The following is a 7,507-nucleotide window of genomic DNA, read 5'->3' as shown; positions in this document are numbered from 1 at the left end:
AGCCCACAATTTAAAACAACCCAATTAAAACCAATTTCAAATTAAAACCGAACGGATGGGATCAAGCCAGCCCAGCTAGATGAAATAAATGAGTTTTCAGGGCCCAATGAAAAGTCTGGAGATCTGGTATCATGCGTATCTCAGGAGGTAGGTCGTTCCAGAGGGCCAGTGCCGCCACAGAGAAGGCTCTCCCCCGGGGATCGCCAGCCAACATTGTCTGGTGGATGACACCCTGAGGAGGCCCTCTCTGTGCGAGCGTACTGGCCGGTGGGAGGCTATTGGCGGCAGAAGGCGGTCTCGTAGAAACCACGGCCCTAAGCCATGGAGCGCTTTAAAGGTGGTCACCAACACCTTGAAGCGCACCCGGAAGACCACCGGGAGCCAGTGCAGCTCGCGCAGGAGAGGTGTCACATGGGAGCGCCCCGTCGCTCCCATAATCCCCCGCACGGCCGCATTCTGGACCAGCTGGAGCCTCCGAGTGCACCCCAAGGGGAGCCCCATGTAGAGAGCATGTTTTGCTTAACAACATAAATTTTGGGCTCAACTGTGGTCGTAAGTCACGGACTACCTGTAGTTTTAATTTTTCTTCCTGGAGATTTCCTGGTCTGGTCTACCTGGTTGGGCTGACACGAGACAATATGTTTCTGTCAATGAAAAATTAGAGCAGCTAGTGTGGGAATATGTCGTGTTACAGATATCTTTGATAAGCAACATGCCTACTTAGCTATTAGGGCCTTTGTTCAGTTCCTTGATTTTAATATTCTTAAAAATGTACTTTGTTCCTTTATTATAATTCCTGATTTCTGGAGGGCTCTCTTCCTTGAGGAATATATACCTTCCTGTGACCAGCTTTATTGTTTCATCTGGGGCATTGTGTTTCATCTTTTCAAGAGCTTCATCAATGCTGGGAGAGAAAGGGAGAGTGAGTGTGTGTATCATTCAAAATCAGGATTTTAACAGCATGTCAAGATACTTCATTCTGCAAGAGAGATTTCCCCACCCGTCCATGGCTCATTTTTCAGAGCCTCACTGTTTTTACCTGAGTAGCAATCTCCTTCAAACTAAACTGGGCTTATGATTTTCTTGACAACAAAGAACAAATTGTCTACTTTGGTTTTTGCACCTTCCCAAGTCTACAGTATACTACAGATCTGTAGTTTCTCACCAGATCCCAGACCCAGCCAATTTTTAAATCACCTAAGGTCATTTTAGGATTCTTTTTCTGATGGTGTAATGGGAAAGACACTGATTTTTATTCCCTTGGGTCACAGCACTCATCTGGAATGTATTCAAAAGTCTTTGCAAATGTAATAAAAAGTTCTGTTAAATAAAAAGGATGTTAAAGATGTAAAATGTTGAATAAAAATTATTTTTTTTAAAAAAAGTTCTTTAAAATAAAAACACAGAGCATTCTAACCTGAAAATAATAATAACAATAACAAGAAGAAGAAGAAGAAAAGCAGTACTAAGTTACTGCTGAACATAACAATTAATAAATACAAGTAATCTAAATCTCACCAGTAATGCTTTGTGTGTGGGATGTGGGTTTGTTCTTGGATGAATATGTGCCACAGATTAAGATGGATTCTTCTTTGTGTTTTTGCCTCTTCTAAATGTTAAAGGAAAAAGGAGTCTGCCTTCCCAGCATGCACTTGTTTTGAGAGTGCAGGCTAATGGCTAAAGGGGTTGGGTCAGCTTCAAAACAATATAATTGTCAGGACGGCCTCCTTTCATTATCCAAGAAAGAAAAACCCCTACTCCATTTTCATAGAGAAAGGTAACTTTTACTGGATAAGAACTGAATGCAGTCAAAGGAAAGGAAGATCTGAAGCAAAGGCATGAAAATCACATATAGAAGGCATCCCCCCCAACTGTCCATCGTAAATCATCCAATCCACAGGTTCTCCAGGGGTCATGTGGGAGCAAACGTCTGGCAGTGTCATCCTCTTGCTATGCTACGACTGTTGACCTGGAGACGTTATCAGCCAGCTTCAAAGAAAACCGCTGCAGCAAAGTTTTACTTTCATTTCTCCTCCAGCTCACTTCCCCCCTCCCAAGAATTCCAATAGCTTCCCCCTCCTTCCCCATTTCATGGCAGCCGAGCAAGTAAGCAATGAACAAGAAAGCGGAGGCTGACATTAATTGGTATTTGTCCCTCCAGCCACTAGATGGGGATAGAGAGCAACAACAGTATATATAAAAAATTATATGCTGAGGCATGACACTCCCTGCCTGGTATCAACCAATACCATTAGTCTGGATAGTGGATATGGCAGTGTCTGGAGACAGCAGAATAGAAGAGGAGAAGATAACAAAATACAAACACATACAAATAGAAATAGAACGACTATGGCAAAAGCAAGCAAGGGTAATACCGATAGTAATAGGAGCTTGGGTGCAATCCCAAAACAATTGGACCACCACTTGAACACTCTTGGCATTGACAAATTTGCCATCAGTCAATTGCAGAAGGTGGCTTTATTTGGAACAGCTTCCATCCTGCGACAATATCTGTAACATGGTCAAACTTGGTAAGGACTCAATAGATAGACAAAAATGCCAAACCCAGTCTGAACATCTGGCTGTGTGAATGAATGAATGAATGAAAATAATAATAATAATAATAATAATAATAATAATAATAATAATAATAATAGGAAATTGTGCCAGAAGTTTGGATTTGAGTACAGCAAAAACCACTGGGAACATCAGGTTGAGAAAATTTTAGAGAATGAGAAACTCAAGATCTTGTGGGACTTTAGGATTCAGACTGACAGGCACTTGGTCCACAACACACCTGACATAACAATAGTTGAAAAGAAAAAAGTATGGTTCATTGACATTGCAATACCTGGTGATGCATGGATTGAAGATAGGCAGCAAGAAAAAATCACAAAGTACCGGGACTTGCAAATTGAAGTCGAGCGACTGTGGAAAAAGAAATCGTGTGTTGTCCCGATTGTAATTGGAGCCCTTGGAGCAATACCCAAAGGACTACCCTGCTATTTAGAAATTATAAATTTACCGGACTTGAACATTTTGACTCTACAAAAAACCACCTTACTCGGAACAGCTTACATCCTCCGACGATACCTTAACAGTTCCTAGGTCCTTGGTTAGGACTCGAGCTGCTGAGCTATTAACCAGCCTCAAAGGCTGTGAATCTCACTAAAGATTAAATAATAATAATAATAATAATAATAATAATAATAATAATAATAATACTTTCAAATACAGACGGATCGTTACTTGGAACACGACACACCAGATATTACAGTTGTCGAAAACTGAAACTTACAATTTATTGACATGGCAGTACCAGGAGATGCCAGAGTCAAAGAAAAAGAACTGGAAAAAATCATGAAATATTGTGACCTGGCCATCAAAACAACATGGCTATGGATGAAACATGTAACAATGATACCCATTGGCATCAGGGCACTTGGTACCATGTCCAAGAATTTTACAAGATACATCAACAAATTGCAGCTTCCTGCAATAACGCCAGTGGAACTGCAAAAAACTACACTACTCGGAACATCATATATTTTAAGAAGATACTTGGTTGAAACCTACCGTGTTTCCCCAAAAATAAGACCCTATCTTATATTTTTTTGAACCCTGAAATAAGCGCTTGGCCTTATTGCCATGCTCTCAAAAGCCCGATTGTGCTTATTATCAGAGGATGTCTTATTTTGGGGAAAGCAGGGTAGGACGCTGGCAGCAACCCGTATCAACTCTTAGTACCAGTCAATTGTATTTTGACACATTTTTAAACATTCAGTTGATTGAGTTTCATGTTTAATGAATAAAAGAGATAATAATAATAATAATAATAATAATAATAATAATAATAATAATAATAATAACAACAACAACTCCTGGAGGATTCCAGGAAGAAATACTTCCCCACCTCTAAAGTTTATCTCTTCCAGACTATCCCCTATCATCAATAAGTAGAAATGTTTATTGGGATTGGAATAGATAACACAGTTCTTGACTTTCACTGCTTTTTTAAAAATATTGCACACTATTTGAAATTGATCTGCCTCTTTGCCCAGAGAAAGTCTTATGTCTCTTTCTGTTTTCTGCCTACCGAGAAGCAATGTGTTTGCATTTAGGAGCAAAAATAAGATACTAGCTGGGAATTATGACGATTGTGAATCAAAATATCTGTGAGCATTAGTTTAGGAATGACTATATTGGTTCACTCTACCTTCTCCATGTCAAAACCATTTTAGTAAATATGAAAGTTTAGGGCTCATGGTTCATGGTTGTCCCAAAGATGCTTTTTCAGAAGGCAACTGAACTTTATTTTTGCTTTATATTCCTTGAAGCCATCTGTGTTGTAAACACAGTCCTTTCAGGAGTTCCAAGAAGGTTTCACACCCATTTGCACTATTCAGGTGACCCTGAGGGCACAGATAAACCCCAACGACTCTCAGAAAGAGTGCTAACAACCAGATTGTATAAATCCTTCCATCCTTCCACCATTCAGTCAGAACTGAAGAAGCTTCTTGGATGAGAAGTGAAGCATTTTCAAGCAAAAACGAAGTCCAGTTGCCTTTTGAAAAAGCACCCTTGGGGCTGTAGAAGTTATTGGCTATAATTCCCATTTTGAACTGGCTATAATTCTTATCTTGAATTGATCACAAAAAGGCTATTGGTATTTTCGACTCAATTCGTAGGCAGAGAAGCTGGTTAATTCTTCCACATTTTTTTTTCAGGGACATTGTCATTTCACTCTTTAGCCATCTGTGAAAAATGTGTTTGCCTCCTTTTAAAATTCCAGAATTTTATAGTTGGTATATTTTTGCCAATGGATGTCACCAAAGCTACAGGTGAGACTTGTTCCTTTCCTCAGTTCAATTAGTACACTTAATTTTCTGTTGTAGGAATTCTTCATTAAACAAAGCAGATTGAATCCAACCCCCAACCCCCCCCCACTATAGATCTCACAAATAGTGTTGTTTTTCATCACAATGATGGTATCACTATACTACAAATGACCTTAAGACAAATTTCCCAAAAGCTCCATGAAAGAGTCCTTGAGGCCCACCATCCTGGAAAAAGTTACAATACCATCTCTAAATGCCTCCATGGGAAATAACCCATAGGAAGAAATCTTGAAACAAAAGAAAATTTGAGACATCAAAGTTGTTCCAAAGTTGTAACCAGGGGTGGGATTAAGCCAATTTGGACCAGTTTGGGCAAATTGGATGTTAATTTTAATCTGGTTTGCCAAACTGGTTGTTCCAAGGACTGGCTGGCTCTGCCTACCCCACCCCTCCTCTCCCAGGAGTCTCCACACAGCCCGTTTTGGATGCCAGGTAAGTGCAGAGCACGCACAGAGGTTCTGGGTGGGTGAAAAACAGGCCTACCGGAAGGACCAGAAGTCTGGAAACGGGCTTGTTTCCGGCCTCTGGAGGGCCTCCGGAGCCAGTGGAGGCCATTTTCGCCCTCTTGAAGGCTCAAGGAAAGCCTCCAGAGCCTGGGGAGGATGAAAATGCTCCACCGCCATGGTGCAGGAGGCCAAGTAGGCCACGCCCCGATGCCCACGCCCACCCAGCATCCGGGAAGTGAATCAGTTGTTGAAATTTTTCAATCCCACCCCTAGTTGTAACAAAATCAGTGCATCACCAAGAAAACTCATATTTTACAGAATTTATGGCAGCTCACCATGGAGAAATAGCCAGAATTTAAATCCAACAGGAGGAATAAGAGGGACCAATGATATTATTGTAGCTAAAGATGGTAAAACCAATATCCGATGACAATTTGGTCTCCTTACTGATACATTTCCTGTTACATTATTTTGGTTATGAATTAATGAAACAAGCACCAATGATATTCTTCTTCATTCCAATTCCCTTTGTATATCAACAAAGCTCACAAGAAGCTCTAAAACATTCCATGGGGGGGAAAATGAGCAATTTTTTTTAAAAATTCAAGCATGGACAAATTCTGCTGAAAAAGAAAAGAATACCGCCATCTTCTCATTCCCCTCTGGGAATTTATTGAGATTGTTCTCTCTCTTGAAGAAATTACTGAACCAAATTTCCTTTCACAGAAGTACTAAAAACCAAGATATAGTTTTTTTTGTTTTTTTTTTACAATTTTCTTCTTACAGAATTCTAGAAATTCTTAACTATTTTATTTTATTTTTTTTTAATTTGATTTATATGCCTCCCTTCTCCGGAGACTCAGGGCGGCTTACAATGCGTTAAGCAATAGCCTTCATACTTTTGTATATATTTATACAAAGTCAGCTTATTGCCCCCACAAACTGGGTCCTCATTTTACCTACCTTAGAAAGGATGGAAGGCTGAGTCGACCTTGAGATTCGAACTTACAGTAATTGCAGACAGCTGGTGTTAATCACAATGCTTTTAGTCTGCTGAGCCACCAGGCCCGTGGCTATAGAATACGTTTGCTGGGGCAGATGCAGGGGTGGGATTCAGCCAGTTTGGACAGGTCCAGCCAAACTGGATGCTAATTTTACATCTGGTTCACCAAACCGGTAGTTGCAAGGACTGCTGGCCCCATTCACCCTTCCCCACCCTTCCCAGGAGTCTCCACACAGCCTGTTTTGGATACCAGGTAAGTGCAGTGCCTGTACAGAGGCTCTGGGAGGGCGAAAAAAGGGGCCTCCTGGAAGTTCCAGAAGTCTGGAAATGGGCCCGTTTCCAGCTTCCAGAGGGCCTCCGGAGCCCCGGGGAAGCCGTTTTTACCACCATGGCCACGCCCACCCAGCAAATGGGCAGAGAACTGGTTGCTAAAATTTTTGAATCCCATGGATTTTGGAATGCAACATGCTCCCCACTCCCTATGTATTATGCCTACAAAGTCCAGACTACGGGTCCTGTTTTTAATATTTTTCTCTCAACTTTATTTAACATCCACTCTGTTTAAGAGTGCTACAGAAATGAAAAATCATCTTATGGAATTGTGTTGATTCAGCTGGCCTTAACAAAGGTATTGCCCAAACATGAAACTAAATATATATGAAGATCAAACCTTGCTGAAGGGGGAATAAAATCCTGCTCTCTGCAACTCTTGCTTCATTAACTTTAAAATCATTTGGGAATGCAAGCCAATTTGGTAAGAACAATCTAGAGTATATTATATATTTTCAGGGTAAAGAAAAAAAAATACAAAACTTTCCTCCCTCCCAAAGAATTGAGAGATATTATTGCAGGCTAACTCTGCCCACAGTCTGTAGTTCAATCCTGATAGGCTCAATGAAAACAAAATAGCACTGGATGAAATGATTTGTTTCGTTGGTATTCTAGAAGAGAGTACAAAATTCATGAGCCCACAACTTCATCTGTCCCTGAAAAGTCTGAGCGCTAATCATAATGTTTAAAAGTTATAAAAGAAAGTGGATATAAGTAGTTGTTGCATTGACTGTATTCAACTAATTTAATTTGAACTCCATTTACCTCAACAGTAAATCACACCAATTTTTGCCCTAACCCCCCTCTACTCCTTTGTCTTGGTCTCACCT

The sequence above is a fragment of the Pituophis catenifer genome, unplaced genomic scaffold (genome assembly GCF_029215685.1).
Source record: "Pituophis catenifer annectens isolate HBS135680 unplaced genomic scaffold, rPitCat1.0.hap2 SCAF_11, whole genome shotgun sequence".
Lineage (NCBI taxonomy): Eukaryota > Metazoa > Chordata > Lepidosauria > Squamata > Colubridae > Pituophis > Pituophis catenifer.
Note: the sequence above shows the minus strand (reverse complement) of the source record.